We start from the raw sequence: 17,566 nt of genomic DNA on the forward strand, positions 1-17,566 counted from the left end.
GCAGTTAAAAGAGCAATTACATTAATAACATTATATTAGAAACTTCTTGTTTAAGTAATCTGCAAAGTAGCTCTAAAGAAGAGTCGTGCTTTAATAAGAAATATTCCTTGATAAAAAAAACGTAATAATGATCCCCTCTTTATAATTATAAGCACAATCCCTTGAAAGGACAATGCTCCACACACTTTATTTCATATTTCAATTTTTTGTCTTCAAATACATTCAAACTATAATAGTTATTTAGAAAAAGGAATGTGCTTTATTATCTACAGTGATTTGTACTTTATCAACGTCAGTGCCTGAAAGTTCAGATTCCCTATAGGCATCTCATGGCTTTAGATATGGTTCTCCTAATTATATTTCCAAAGATCACTCTCACACAACTGGCATAAACTGAGCTTCATCATGCATATTCCTTTTAACGGAACGGTACAAGATATCACAGCTTCATTATTCTAGATTGTGGGGGAAATAAAGTGCCTTTCTTAATATGTTTTAATGTTCTCTTACTATATTATTTCTGAAGATGTCGACTTCCCTTCCCCAAATGCATGTAGTGTTCCTTTCATTTTACTGTGGTTCATTCCTAAAAGTGAAAATACTTGCTTATTTGGAGTGAAGTAAAAAACGAACATCCCTGACCATATGAAACAGGCGATAGAAATGAGCAGAATTAATATGACATATTTTATCTCATGCTCAATCAGAGTGTGTCATGGGAATTCTCCAATGTATCTTATTCATACCCTTACATACTGTACTTCTCTAAAGTGTATGCCAATCGATTAATTTCATACTTTCATTCTTTTTCAGGAAACTAGAGGACTGTAGCAAAGTTTACCCAAATATTATCTGCAAAGTAAATGTAATAGGTTTGTCCTAAAATGGGTTTACTTCTAATACTTATATCTTATTTAGTATATTTGAATAGTTTTATGAACTCTGTTCAAACTTTTATTTAAAATGAGGAATGAATAAAGTTAATATGGATAAAATTTATATTGCAGTTCCTATGGCAATCTAAGGAATCGCTCTTGTGCTGTGAGAGATATTGAACAAGTACTTCATAAAGAGATTGTAAAATGTAGAAATGTTTAAAGGGGTATTTAACTAGTGAACTATAAACAGTGACAGTCTTTGGGAAGAGGATAAAAAAAAAAAGTATATTACAAAGCTTAAAGACACCAAAAATAATGTATAGTCATAATCATATGTCATTTACTAAATTAATCGTTTGTAGGGAAAAATTCCTATGTGAAATTTACTTAGTGAATATGGAAATCATCATTATCTCATAATATAAGGAATATAAAGAACTGCTCCTATATGTCTTGCTTTGCCTATTTTCAATTGAAAACTTTTAATTTCCATTGTTCTCCTCTATAATAGTAGCAAAAAAACACCTGACAGATTCCATGGACAATGATATGAGCCACTCAGTTTCTATCAAGAGCTGCATGCTGCACTATTTTGTCTGCCATTTTTCACAGAATCTACGACAAGGGCCCTTAACAGAGCTTCTAGCACAAATCTAGCCTTACACAGAGAAGTTGGGTTACAATTTTGCCTGCATTTTTTGTCTAATGTAGGAATAGTTACCAAAGGGAGAAGTAGCAGTTTCAATAGCCTTGATCACTGAAGGATAATATACCAGGTCTTTTTTCAAAAGCATCTTACAAACAGTGGGATACACTAAGACTAACTGCCAACTTTTCTCACAGTTGATTGCTGGAGGTGGACTTCATGATCAACATAATTAGGCTACTTTCACACTCGCGTTTGTTGCGGATTCGTCATGGATCTGCACAGACGGATCCGTTCAGATAATACAACCATCTGCATCCATTCAGAACAGATCCGTTTGTATTATCGTTAACATAGCCAAGACGGAACACCATTGAAAGTCAATGGAGGACGAATGCATTTTCTATTGTGCCAGATTGTGTCAAAGAAAAAGGATTTGTCCCCATTGACTTTCATTGTGTGTCAGAACGGATCCGTTTGGCTCAGTTTTGTCAGACGGACACAAATACGCTGCAAGGATACTCAAAAATAATCTGATCACAAGTAGGGTTGAGCGAACCCGAACTGTAAAGTTCGGGTTCGTACCGAACTTTTGGATTTTTGGACCCTGGACCCGAACCCGAACATTTCAGTAAAAGTTCGGGTTCGGTTTTGGTATTCGGCGATTTATTGGAGCTTTTTGAAAGACTGCAGAGCAGCCAATCAACAAGCGTTTAACTGTGTGACCTTAGAAGCCATCACAGCCATGCCTACTAATGGCATGTCTGTAATTGGCCAGTGCAGCATGTGATCCAGCCTCTATATAAGCTGGAGTCACGTAGCGCTGCACATCACTCTGCTGTGCTTAGTGTAGGGATAGGATGCTTCTGCTGTGAGGGAGAGAATAGGAAAGAAACTTTAATCAGAACTCCAATTGAAGTCAGCGATCTACATAGATTTTGTTGTGTGGGTGCAGTGCACAATCTTTTTACCCTGCCCTGAGCCCAGTGACAGAGAAAAATAACTTTTATCCGTCTGTTAGTTAGGTGGGTGGTGGTGGAGATTTTATGCAAGCTCAGTGCACCAGCACTGCATATGTGCTTTTGTGACATTGAAATCCAAGTTTGAAATACTGCAATAATAATCTGGGTTCAAAAAAACACCCATTTTTGGCAATATCCTACATCTGGTGCCAGGATTAGTCAGTGTGCAATTTAAGCTAGAATTTTCTGGGTTTTAAAAAACATCCTTTTTGGGCAAAATATAAAATTTTACAGCCCTTGCTGCATCTGTGCGTGTGAAATTCAAGCGTTATATACTGCTGTCATATTCTGTTATTCAAAAAACACCCATTTTGGGCAAAATACTTAATATTGCAGCATTTGCTGTATCTGGGATTGTTAAAGACAAGCTTGAAATACTTCAATAATTTTCTGTCTTTGAAAAAACACCAATTTTTGGCAATACCCTCCGTTTGGGGCCTCTGCCGCATTACTCAGTGTGCAATTTAAGCTAGAAATACAGCTATAATTTTCTGGGTTTTAAAAAAACACCCATTTTGGGCAAAATACTTAATTTGTGGCCTTGTCTGCATCTGTACGTGTGAAATTCAAGCGTTATATACTGCTGTCATATTCTGGTATAAAAAAAGTACACATTTAGGGCAAAAATCTTAATTTTGCAGCCTTGTCTGCATCTGTACGTGTGAGATACACCCTTTAGAGACTGTTGATCTATTCTGCTATTAAAAAAACACCCATTTAGGCCAAAAATAATAATTTTGCAGCCTTTGCTGCATATGTCATTGTGAGATACACCCTTTAGATACTGTTGTTCTATTCTGCTATTAAAAAAACACCTATTTAGGGCAAAAAACTTAATTTTGCAGCCTTTGCTGCAAATGACATTGTGAGATACACACGTTAGATACTGTTGTTCTATTCTGTTATTAAAAAAACACCCATTTTGGGCAAGATCCTAAATTTGAGAAATATGAGGAGAGCGTCAAATAAGGGACGTAGCCCCGGTCGTGGTGCTGCTGGTGGAGCTTCTGATTCAGGAAGAGGACTTGGTCGATCTGTGCCAGCTACACGCACAAGTGAAACGCCTTTCTCAGGTGCGAGTAGGCGACAGACCCTTTAGCGGTATTTGGTCAGGCCTAATGTGGCTCTACGAATGGTGAGGCCAGAACAAGTACAGGCGATAGTAGATTGGGTTACTGACAGTGCATCCAGTAACTTCACATTGTCTCCCACCCAGTCTCCTGCTGAAAGATCAGAGTTGGCACCTGCAGCCGATGTCCATCAGTCTTTCACCTCACCCCCTTGCAAATCAGCTAAGCAGTCTGAGCCCCAAGTCATGCAGCAGTCTTTTCTGCTTTTTGATGACTCTGCTGTTAGCAGGGTTTCCCAGGGCTATCCACCTATCCCTGCCCCAGTGTCACCGCCAGCTCCGTGAGAAGGTTAGAAGTTCTTCGCTACCTCTTGCATGAAGTTCTTTGTTTTGGTTTCACTTTGTCATCTCTTTTCCTTCTCCCAGCTGTCATCTATTTGCACTGATTGTCTCCCTTTATATTCCCTCCCATATTGCCTCACTTTGCGGTTTATACTTCTTCCTGGATGAATTGTTCACTGCTGGATGCTCCTTCTCCTGATTCCTCAGATAATTCTGTTAGCTTTATTTGTATTTACTTGCTGGCTTGATTGTAGGTGACCCTGACTCCATCTGTATTTAGTGCAGGGAGCCGGTGGTCGTGTCCCCTCACTATTATAGGGTTTTCAGGTGTCAGATAGTATAAGGTACGTTGACATGCAATCGTCTACCATAAAGATATTTGCATGGGAATAGCAGTCAGGAAGAGCTCTAGGGGTTTTATAGGGCTCCCCCATATGCTACTTAGTTTGGGATCAAGCTAGTCGGATTTTTATTTATAAGTTCCAGCTTTCTGCAACACCATCCGTGACACCCAGAAGTGGAAGAGATTGAGTGCACCGATGCCCAACCACTTATGTTTCAAGATGAGTACATGGGAGGACCATCGCAGCACGTCTCGGATGATGACGAAACACAGGTGCCAACTGCTGGGGCTTTCGAAAGTGTGCAGACCGACAAGGAGGGCAGGGGTGAAGACTGGGTGGAAGATGATGTGGAGGACGATGAGGTCCTCGACCCCACATGGAATCAAGGTCATGCGAGTGACCTGTGTAGTTCGGAGGAAAAGGCGGTGGTCGCACAGAGCCACCAGCACAGCATAAGAGGTAGCAGGGTGCAAAGCGGAGCCGCCGTCCCCTAGACAGTATGCCTGTTACTTCCCACCGCAGCAAGGGACCGAGCACACCAAAGCCACCTCCAATGGCGTGGCAGTTCTTTAGACAATTTGCTGACGACAAGACACGAGTGGTTTGCACGCTGTGCAATCAGAGCCTGAAGCGAGGCATAAACGTTCTCAACCTGAGCACAACCTGCATGACCATGCACCTAAGTGCAAAGCACGAGCTGCAGTGGAAAAGACACCTCAAAAACCAAGAAAAGTCTCTGGCTCCTCCTGCTTCCTCTTGTGCTGCATTCTCGGCCTCTTCATCCACCTCTAGAGTGACAGTGCCACCTGCCACCCCGCAAACAGAGGATCTGCCAGCAACACCACCATCTGGGTCACCAAGCATCTCCACAATGTCCCACGGAAGCGTTAAGCTTTCCATCTCCGAAATACTGGAGCAGAAGAGGAGTACTCCCCTACCCACCCGTGATCCTGTCACGAGTTGGAGGTCCCAGGAGAGACCACCGCGTCGTCAAGCAATAAACGGAAATCAGGTACAGACACATAAGAGTTTATTGCACAAACAGAAACATGGAAAGCAGCACAGATAAAACATGAGCTCTATGTACCGTCAGCACAGTGGGAGAAAACCCCCACTGCGCCACTGTCTAGTAATACTCCAGCGGGGCGTAACTAAGCAACTCCTGGTTTTTACTAGAGCCCTAGATGGTAGGGTTAGACTTAGCCGCAGGAAGTTGCCAGGGTCCACTCTGGAGCGTGACCTAGACAGTGACAGCAGGAGCGAATGGACAACAGGTACCAGAAGGTACCGACGGCACATAGGCAAACATAACAGACAGGTAAATACAAAACAGGGCAAATAATAACAGAAGCAGGAGTTCATGCAAGGGAGCAGGAGTGGCAATGAGCAGAGAAGGACTTGCTCCACCAGTAGTAAACTGCATGGCCTTGTCATGCCACTCTGCTGCAAAGGCTTGCTGAACACAGACATATGAATACAAAACAGGGCAACTAATAATACAAACAGGAGTTCACGCAAGGGAGCAGGAGTGGCAATGAGCAGAGAAGGACTTGCTCCACCAGTAGTAAACTGCATGGCCTTGTCATGCCACTCTGCTGCAAAGGCTTGCTGAACACAGACATCCGAATAAACACAAAGTAACTAAAACATAACTGGCAGAACAGAAAGACAGGAAAAAGGACGCAAATGAACAAGTAGGGAAACTCACAGAGCACAGACAGACAGACACAGATCCCATGGGTCAGCAGCATGGGAGAGAGTACAAACCAGGAGCAGGACAGACAACACACACCAGGAGAGCTGACACAGAACTGAGGAAACCTCAGCCTTATATACAGGTTCCATGGGTGCAGCAGAGAGACCACACCCATGGAGCAGACAGAGGATTAACTCCTAATAGGAATACAGGGGAGTTAACCCATACAGAACCACAAATAATACAGAGGAACGGAACTTCAGCGAGGAGCACCGAATGAGCAAGAACGGAAGGTCACAGCCAGAGATAGTGGCTGTGACAGATCCCTTGCCCTGAATGCCAGTATTTTAAAATGACTGGCCTTTGAAATGCTGTCATTCCATCTGGTGGAGACGGAGAGTTTAAAATGCCTTATGGCAGTGGCTGTCCCACAGTACGTCGTGCTCAGCTGCCACTACTTTTCCCGGTGTGCCATCCCTTCCCTGCGCAACAAAGTGGGGGACAAAATCAGGTGTGCACTGCGCAACGCCATCTGTGGCAAGGTGCACCCCACTACGGATACGTAGACCAGTAAGCACAGTCAGGGACATTATATCTCCATAACAGCACACTGGGTAAATGCAGTGGTGGCTGGGCCGGATAGCAGTTTGGCGCATGTCCTTCCACCACTGAGGATTGGAGGGTGCTTCAGTTTGCCTCTTGTTGCTTCCTCCTCCTACTCCGCTTCCTCATCCTCTACTGGCTCCTCATCCGGTCAGCGTAACACCTTCACCAACAACTTCAGCACAGCCAGGGGTAAACGACAATAGGCAGTTTTAAAATGTGTCTGTTTGGGGGACAAACCCACACCACGCAGGAGCAGTGGATGGGCCTTGAACAACAGACCGATGAGTAGTTGGTGCCAGTGAGCCTCAAGCCCGGCCTGCTGGTGTGCGATAATGGGTGAAATCTCGTAGCAGCTCTGGGACTAGCCGGTTTGACACACATCCCTTGCCTGGCGCATGTGACTAATTTGGTGGTGCAGAGATTCCTTAAAAATTCCCCCGATAAGTCAGAGCTGCTGCATAAAGTGCAGGCCGTCTGTACGCGCTTTCGGCGTTCTCACCCTGCTGCTGCTTGCCTGTCAGCGCTGCAGCGTAACTTCGGCCTTCCCGCTCACCGCCTCATATGCGACATGCCCACAAGGAACTCCACCTTGCACATGCTGGCCAGACTGTGCGAGCAGCAACAGGCGATAGAAGAGTTTCAGCTTCAGCACGCATGGGTGAGTCGCTCGGCGGAACAGCACCACTTCACTATCAATGACTGGACCTCCATTTGAGACCTGTGTTCCTTGTTACGCTGTTTTGAGTACTCTACCAACATGGCCAATGCCGATAACGCCGTTCTCAGCGTTACTATCCCACTTCTATGCCTCCTTGAAAAAATGCTGCTGGCGATGATGGAAGAGGATGTGGCACAGGAGGAGGAGGAGGAAGAGGGATAATTTCATAGGGTTTTCGGCTAGTCATTCACAAGTGGCTCTAAGGGTGGGTTCCTGCACCCACAAACGCCAGGTACACAAATGTCCAGCCAGGGCACAGTTCTGGAGGATGACGAGGTGGAGGATGAGGAGTAGGAGGAACCATGTTCACACTAGGGTGGCACCCAGACCAGCTCATGGCCATCACTGGTGCGTGGATGGGGGATACAGAGGACACAGATAATACACCTCCCACAGAGGACAGCTTTTTGTTGCCTCCGGGCAGCCTGGCATACATGAGCGATTACATGTTGCAGTGTCTCCACAACAACCGCCGAGTTGCCAACATTCTAAATTGTGCTGATTACTGGGTGGCCATGCTGCTGGATCCCCATTTCAAGGACAATGTACCGTCCTTAATTCCCTAACTAGAGCGTGATCGTAAGATGCGCGAGTATAAGCGCATGCTGGTAGACGCGCTGCTGGTGGCATTCCCACCTGACAGCGGGGGCACAGTGGAAGCACAAGGCAAAGGCAGATGAGGAAGAAGAGGTCGCCAACGCAGCTGGGGCACCGCCAGCACCTCAGAAGGCAGGGTTAGCATGGCCGAAATGTGGAAAAGCTTTGTCAGTACGCCACAACAACCAGCACCACCAGCTGATATGGAACGTCTTAGCAGCATTTCACCAACATGGTGGAGCAGTATAGGTGCACATGCCTACACATACTGAATGACGGGTCTGTCCCCTTCAACTTCTGGGTCTCCAAATTGGGCACCTGGCCTGAGCTTGCCCTTTACGCCTTGGAGGTGCTGACCTACCCTGCAGCCAGTGTATTATCTGAACGTGTGTTTAGCACGACAGGGGGCGTTATCACAGACAAGCGCTTCCGCCTGTCCACAGTCAATGTGGACAAGCTCACGTTCATTAAAATGAACCAGGCATGGATCCCACAGGACTTGTCCGTACCTTGTGCAGAATAGACATGTATACCGGCCTTAACCAGCCATTGTTATACTACAGCGCAATTGCTCATTCTTGTATTTTGGATATGTCACACTCTTTTGGAGTGTACCCTAATAAAAAAAAATATTAAAATTAAAACCAAAAACCAGTGTTGGCTACCTCGTCCTCCTCCACCGCTGCTTCCACCTACACCGCTACGTCCATTGCCTCCTTAAACTCCTACTCCATATGGACTTCCACCTCATAAATCAAATTTTTTATTTTATTTTAATTTATGTCATTTCACTAATTTGGCAGTCACATTTTCTGGTGAAATTCACAAATGTTTGGGTGTGATATACCTAGTAGAGCGGTTAATAAATTTCACATTCTTGGGTGACATTTTACAATTTTTGCCGTGAATAGACCTCTGCTCTGCATAGGTGACAGGGACCGAAATTTTTAAAAATAATCTGTTCCATTGGTGGTTGACATTAACCCATTTCTCGCAATGAAAAACGACTGCTTTACATAGGTGACAGGGACTTAAATTTAAAAAAATAGTCTTTTAGGCCTCATGCACACGACCGTTGTGTGCAACCACGTCTGTTCCGTCATTTTTCACAGTTTAGCGGAGGTCCTATTAATTTCTATGGAGCTGTGAGTCCTTCCGGGTGTAGGTCTGATGTCATCGGCGCAGGCGCACTGAGGAAGGAGCGGCCGTCCTTCTCTCAGAGCGCCTGCGCCGAATGACGACCGGTACGGCGCAGGCGCGGGATTTGAGGCTGCAGACAGGGACAGAGAGAGGAGGAGAGCGCTCGCTGGCCCTGTCAATCAAGTGGAGGAGGGGGCGTTTTTTCAAACAGAGCATGCGGCGGCTACCAGCAAGTCCGCCTAACTTGCTGGTAGTGAAGAAATTTACATATAATAAAAGTATGTTTTTTTACTGTAATAACTGCACAGCCAGAGGTAAGAGGGGCATATATGGAATCTGCTAACATTAACAAATATAATAAGTCAAAAACTGAAAATTGGGGGTTGGGGGTGACAGAAGCCCTTTAAATAGAGAAGCCTCGTAACTAGAAGAACAAATCAAAGGTAAGTAGTCAGTGAATTTCCTTAACAAATATTTTTTAAATAAGAAACTAGCTGAAAAGGGGGGCACACCCAACAACTTTTGAAAAAACAAGAAAAATTTCCAGAAAAATATTTGGATGTATACTCCTCTCTTACCCATTCTTATAAGATTATTAATAAATTGAATGACTGGGATTCGGTTCTTTTCACAGCATTTGTAGTCATGAGTTGAACAAAACGTATTCCATATGTTCCATGTGGCTGTGTAAGTAGCCCATGTATTTGGAGCTAATGCTTTACTAACTAATATGCTGATCAAAGACCAATCGATTTCCATAGCTCTGGAGGACATGGTATTCCTCTTCTTTCCACATCTGGAACTAGTTGTCTGAACAGTGAAAAATTCTGTCGAGACAAAGAATAGGCAATTATGTTTGATCTACCTTCTACATATTTTGCTTTAATCCACATGTTATTACTTAGGCATAATAAGACAATTTGTCTCAATATGTTAATTACTGCTTCTGATTTTGCGGATAAACAATTTAATGCAAAAACCACACCTTTATTGTCGGAAAAAAATAAGATGCGTTTGTTTCTGAACTGATCCTGACAGATCGATAATGAAACCAATACTGGAAAGATGTATGTTTTTCATAAATGGTTTGTCTAACTACATTTTTCGGCCGACCATTGTTTGTTATAAATTGCACCATAACCTATTGATGCTGCAGCGTCTCTATAAACCAGTATTGAATCAGAATCGACAAATTCGTCTTGCCACATAGATCTGCCGTTGAAATTTTCCAAGAAACCTAACCAAATTGAAATGTCATCTTTTGATTGTCTAGTTAAGCGGATATGATCATGTGTTTTTTTCTTGCCCGCTGTGGCTGCATATAAACGTTTTGAGAAAATTCTCCCCATAGGGATTACTCTTATGATAACAGACAACAGAGGGTTGTAGTCAATGGAGTATATTCAGACCATGGTCTTGTTACCAGTGGGGTACCTCAGGGATCTGTTCTGGGACCCATATTGTTTAATATCTTTATCAGCGAAATTGCAGAAAGCCTCGATGGTAAGGTGCGTCTTTTTGCTGATGACACAAAGATTTGTAACAGGGTTGATGTTCCTGGAGAGATACACCAAATGGAAAAGGATTTAGGAAAACTAGAGGAACGGTCAAAAATCTGGCAACTAAAATTTAATGTTGATAAGTGCAATATAATGCAACTGGGGCGTAAAAACCCAAGCGCAGAATATAAACTCAGTGATACAGTCCTAACCTCAGTATCTGAGGAAAGGGATTTAGGGGTCATTATTTCAGTAGACTTAAATGTAGGCAGACAATGTCATAGAGCAGCAGGAAATGCTAGCAGAATGCTTGGGTGTATAGCAAGAGGAATTACCAGTAGAAAGAGGGAGGTGCTCATGCCGCTCTACAGAGCACTAGTGAGACCTCATTTGGAGTATTGTGCTCAGTACTGGAGACCATATCTCCAGAAGGATATTGATACTTTGGAGAGAGTTCAGAGAAGAGCTACTAAACTAGTACATGGATTGCAGTATAAAACTGACCAGGAAAGATTAAAGGACCTTAATATGTATAGCTTGGAAGAAAGACGAGACAGAGGGGATATGATAGAAACTTTTAAATACATAAAGGGAATCAACAAGGTAAAAGAGGAGAGAATATTTAAAAGAAGAAAAACTGCTACAAGAGGACATAGTTTTAAATTAGAGGGGCAAAGGTTTAAAAGTAATATCAGGAAGTATTACTTTACTGAGAGAGTAGTGGATGCATGGAATAGCCTTCCTGCAGAAGTGGTAGCTGCAAATACAGTGAAGGAGTTTAAGCATGCATGGGATAGGCATAAGGCCATCCTTCATTTAAGATAGGGCCAGGGGCTATTCATAGTATTAAGTATATTGGGCAGACTAGATAGGCCAAATGGTTCTTATCTGCTGACACATTCTGTGTTTCTATGATAACCTGGAGTCTTTTGCAAGGAAAAGGAACCCTTGAGAACACCAAGTTGTCACTTTGCCAAATACTTTTTGCTAAAGTGTTGCTTGCATTAGAAAGACCCTTATAATTTAAGTATTTAGGTATTGAAGTGAAAAATATATTTCTGTATAGTGTATAGCCTAAATTTGTATTCACATCTAAAGTACTAAAGGCATATCAATGTGAAGGCATTTATATCATATCCAGTGGATAAGTCATAAATACTTAAATGGAGTGTCCCATGTTGAAAGCTCATTTTATATACAGTTTGATATACCCTTTGAAATAATATGGATTTCTGCACAAATTGGTCATAAAATGTGATCTGATCTTTATCTAAGTCACAACAATAGACAATCACAGTCTGCTTAAACTGATAACACACAAATAATTAAATGTTACCATGTTTTTAGTGAACACACCATGTAAACATTCACAGTACAGGTGGAAAAAGTATGTGAACTCCTAGACTAATGACAGCTCCAAGAGCTAATTGGAGTAAGGTGTCAGCCAACTGAAGTCCAATCAATGAGATGAGATTGGAGGTGTTGGTTACAGCTGCCCTGCCCTATAAAAAACACACCCAGTTCTGGGTTTGCTTTACACATAAAGCATTGACTGAAGTGAATGAAGCCTCGCACAAAAGAGCTCTCAGAAGACCTACGATTAATAATTCTTGACTTGCATAAAGCTGGAAAGGGTTATAAAAGTATCTCCAAAAGCCTTGCTGTTCATCATTCCACGGTAAGACAAATTGTCTATAAAGGGAGAAAGTTCAGGACTGCTGCTACTCTCCCTAGTAGTGGCAGTCCTGTAAAGATGACTGCAAGAGCACAGCGCAGACTGCTCAATGAGGTGAAGAAGAATCCTAGAGTGTCAGCTAAAGACTTACAAAAGTCTCTGACATATGCTAACATCCCTATTAGCGAATCTATGATACGTAAAACACGAAACAAGAATGGATTTCATGGGAGGATACCACAGAGGAAGCCACTGCAGTCCAAAAAAAACATTGCTGCATGTTTATAGTTTGCACAAGAGCACCTGGATGTTCCACAGCAGTACTGGCAAAATATTCTGTGGACAGATAAAACCAAAGTTGAGTTGTTAGGAAGAAACACACAACACTATGTGTGGAGAAAAAGAGGCACAGCACACCAACATCAAAACCTCATCCCAACTGGTTTGGGGCTGCTTTGCTGCGTCAGGGCCTAGACGGATTGCTATCATCGAAGGAAAAATGAATTCCCAAGTTTATTAAGACATATTGCAGGAGAGCTTAAGGCCATCTGTCCACCAGCTGAAGCTCAACAGAAGATGGGTGTTGCAACAGGACAACGACCCAAAGCATAGAAGTAAATCAACAACAGAATGGCTTAAACAGAAGAAAATATGTTTTCTAGAGTGGCCCAGTCAGAGTCCTGACCTCAACCCGATTGAGATACTGTGGCATGACCTCAAGAAAGCGATTCACACAAGACATCCCAAGAATATTGCTGAACTGAAACCGTTCTGTAAAGAGGAATGGTCAAGAATTACTCCTGACCGTTGTGCATGTCTGATTTGCAACTACAGGAAACGTTTGGTTGAAGTTATTGCTGCAAAAGGAGGTTCAACCAGTTATTAAATCCAAGGGTTCACATACTTTTTCCACCTGCACTGTGAATGTTTACATGGTGTGTTCAATAAAAACATGGTAACATTTAATTCTTTGTGTGTTATTAGTTTAAGCAGACTGTGATTGTCTATTGTTGCGACTTAGATGAAGATCAGATCACATTTTATGACCAATTTTTGAAGAAATCCATATCATTCCAAAGGGTTCACATAATTTTTCTTGCAACTGTACCCTATTAGGCAATTCTCAGCAGAGGTTTTCCTCTATTCAAGATTCTCTTATTTTGGTCAGAGTGGTTACAACAAGCATCTTGAAGGCTTTTCCTGCATTACAGACAGTGGGCTACACTAACACTAACTGCCAACTTTTCTCACAGTTGATTGCTGGAGGTGGACACTTAATGATCAACATATTTAGGCTACTTTCACACTTGCGTTTGGTGCGGATCCATCATGGATCTGCACAGACAGATCCGTTCAGATAATACAACCGTCTGCATCCGATCAGAACGGATCTGTTTGTATTATTTTTAACATAGCCAACACGGATCCGTTTTGAACACCATTGAAATTCAGTGGAGGACAGATCTGTTTTCTATTGTGCCAGATTGTGTCATAGAAAAAGGATTCGTCCCCATTGACTTACATTTTGTGTCAGAATGGATCCGTTTGGCTCAGTTTCATCAGACAGACACCACAACGCTGCAAGGATACTCAAAAATAATCTGATCAAGTTGTGACATTGAGGGTGAAATTGTTGACTTCCATGACCTATTCAAAGCTTTCAGAGGAAGAGTTCAGGTGTGCAAGGGAATTTTATTCTGCAAATCTCATAATGTTCCAAAAGAATGATAGTTTAGGGCATGTCCACCACATATGGTAGTAAAAATTGTGACATTTCCAGCACATATCTGGGTATGAATTGTCGCTCTTATGTACTTTATTCGGCGGTGACATACCTAGATATCCAGATAATATTGTAAAGCCAATAAATTGCGAAAAAAGAGAGATGATTCCTTTGTGAAAGAGATCAGCAAGACTTTCGCCCAAGCAGACATATAAGCTACTGTAAGCCACTGGGGTCAAAAAAAGTCATATTGAGAATTGTGGTGGATAAAGTGTTTACACTTTCAAACCGCATGAGGATTTATTATAATTCTGATGTTTTAGAAGTAGAAGTAGAAGTTTTAGTATGGATAAAAATGTTGTAGGACATGATCATGGATGTTTTAAAAATGCATTTTATTTCTCCTAAATTGAGAATGAGTTTGTTGTCAATCATATGAAAGTTTAATTGTTTATATAAGGTAGAGATTTGTTCTGCCAATGGTAGGAAGTCTCTGAGTTTGTAAGCTTGTGTGTAGAGTTAATGGATTGCCATACGTTAAATGTGTTTGTGAAAAATTTAAGTAGTTTAGCTGTATTCTATAATTAGTATTTTGTAAAGAATTAGCTGTTTTGGGGAAATAAAAGTTCTTTAATAGTGATCCATTATTTATGTTCTGGTTGTCTCAGCCAATAAACAACATGTTTGAGGATGAAGAAAAACACCAGGCAATCCAATACCTCTCTTTTTGTCTGGTCTGCAATGTTTTAAGTGAAACTCACATTATGTGGTATTATAGCAATGATACCTTTATTGGCTGACAGAGCACAGGGGCTCCTCCAGACAGTATGCTGATTTTTTCTGGCCAACACAGTACCACACTATTTGTACCTTCATGAAAGAGAAAATAGGGAACATGTATGGGTAGGTTTTTGAACAAATACATCGGTTTAGGAATGATCAGGCTTTTCATCAAGCTTTTGTGACCAATGCAAGAAGAGAAAGGGGTGTTGAAGGAGTCCACTATCTGGGTAATCTATTTCATGAGAGGTATGTTAGCACAGTAAGCAGGAATGCACAGAAAGTGAGCTCTAACTGGAAACCAGCCCGCTTTCCCTGCCTACTTGCAGTGCAGGCCGTAGGCAGCAAGTTCGCAACTGGTCAGTGTTCCTTACTCTGCTAAGTGCAGGACTGACACACACACACAGAAGAAACAACACAAAGACGAGGTCGTACAGGAACCGGGCAGACAACGCAGCACCAAATCAGAAGACAGAGGGTAGTCAGAATAGCCAAGCCAAAGTCAGGACCAGACAGGAAACACAGTACCAAAACATGAGACAGAAAGTGGTCAAAGGCAAGCCGGGGTCAATAATAGAAGCAATCCAAACTCAAACAGAACAGAACTGGGAGAACAGCTAGGGAGTGAAAACCTATAACTGGCAATAGTGTTTTGCCAGCATGGGATTTAAATAGGGCGTCAAATCCCTGAATCAGTACCTGACAGGTCCATGGACTTGATGACCCATTGAACCAACCTACCAGAATAGGCTGACTGAGCTGTCACTTAATCTAAAGCAAAACCAGACACACCTAAACCAAATAAAAACCTCACTCAGCATGCGTCTGCTGCGGGCAGGAACAGAGTGATGCTCTGTTGCTATGGGAGCATCGCTTCATCAGAGGGCGTGCTTAGGCAGCACGTCAAGGGGGGTGCTGCCCGGAAGCGTGTGTCACACCTGTTTCAATGGTTAGTACAAAAAGGAGTGGAGATAGGGGCACCTTTGTTTTCCATTTTTTTTTTTTAATTTATTGGGAAGAGAGCTGTGTCATAGGAGACGGGTACAATCTGAATATTGGGTCAATTAATTTATCAGGTAGGTTAAATTTATATGTTATGTACAACAGCATTGCACTGTGTAAAAAAAAAGAATACAAACTGACCTGAAAATAAATGAACTCTTTTTTTCTATTGAAATATAAACTTTCACTGTATTACAGCCCATAGTTATAGAAAATCAAGATATTATGATACCATTATTGTTTTAAACAAAATGTAAAGAGCCGAACAACTGTTATTATTCTGTTTGTTCACTCTTTGTATCATACCTTGCTTGCCATGATGTGATGGGTTTGTTAAAATATAATTTAGTCCAAAAAAAAAAAAAAACTGTCTACTTAAGTACAGCAATTATCCATATAACTTAATGATCATAATGATTTGCTTTTGAACAAAGTTACCTTCTAGCTTCTTTATACACATCTTTCTATGTTTTTTTTCTCTCAAATGCAGCTTATCAAACCGTAAAATGCATACATAAAATGAACTTTATAGTATAATTTAACTTGATTTTCCACACTTCAAAGCAACCTCACAGAACAATTGCAGGCTAGCCATGAAGCATAGCAGCACATGGGAATACTGACAACCAACTCCTCTCAGCACTGTAAAAAATCCAATATATGGCAAAGAGTCAAAAATATGCTATCAAAAAGTATCAATGATAGAGTTAAAAGTATTAAGTATTCAAATCTACTGTGTTGTAATGGACATAATTTTAATTAACAAAATAAAAATAGTATATGTACTTTACTTTACATAATGTATAATATATTGCATTATTGTAACTGTATACCACATTAGCTAAACATTTACAAAGTTGCTAAAATGTACTTTTATATATAGATTGGGATTAGCACATAGTTTGTACCCAATGTGGATTCAAATATAAAATTTGTGACAGGGTCTCTAGCTAATATGCTCTATTTTTTTATTTTTTATTAATTCTTTATTTTCAGAATTTTTTCAGTATAGATACAAACAGACAATACCTGAAGGTCTTAATTTGAGATCTATAGATAGAGAGTTACATATTTTCAGGCATAACAAACAGTGAGTACACATAGCAATGTCATAGTCATTCACAGAATACTAGCCAGCTATGAAGAAGGAGATGTAAAGCCATGTGTGACATCCGAATAATCATACCCACAACTAGACAACAATGAGCCTAACCATTCAGAGCCACACCTACTATTTATTGATGGGCGAGTTATACATTTAATAAATGTACTAAGAGACATATACCATTGTAGAAAAAAAATAATAATACTTTGAGCAGAAAAATTGGAGAAGGAAGAGAAGAAAGAGAATAGGGGGGGAGAGGGGGATGGGAAGGAGGTGGGGGGGGGGGTATATACCGATGACTGAGACCAGTAAGTCTATGTGGTATCTAAGGAACCTAGTGAATGTGTGTCCTGATGATTAAGTAATGACCAACAACTTTACGTATTACCTCAGACCATCCCTAAAGTGAGCTCATTTCATTCACCTTCGTTCAGCCTCTTCCAAGGTTGCCAGGTTTTCAAAAATTTCTCGTGACTTCTGTTAATCCAGCTCGTCATTTCTTCGAATTGGCATATTTGGTTTACTTTGGCTTTCCATTCCTGTATTGAGGGAGTATTGGTGTTTCTCCAGTGGAGGGGTATAATAGCCTTGGCCGCCGAAGTAAGATGGGTCACTAAGTTGCGTTTAGGTGGCCCATATAGGTCAGTTGGTAGAGAAAAGAGAACCATCTCTAATGTGATCTTGAGCTCAGGGGTAGCAACTTTATTAATTATCTTAGTGACAT

The sequence above is a fragment of the Bufo bufo genome, chromosome 1, assembly GCF_905171765.1.
Source record: "Bufo bufo chromosome 1, aBufBuf1.1, whole genome shotgun sequence".
In the NCBI taxonomy this organism is placed as follows: Eukaryota; Metazoa; Chordata; class Amphibia; order Anura; family Bufonidae; genus Bufo; species Bufo bufo.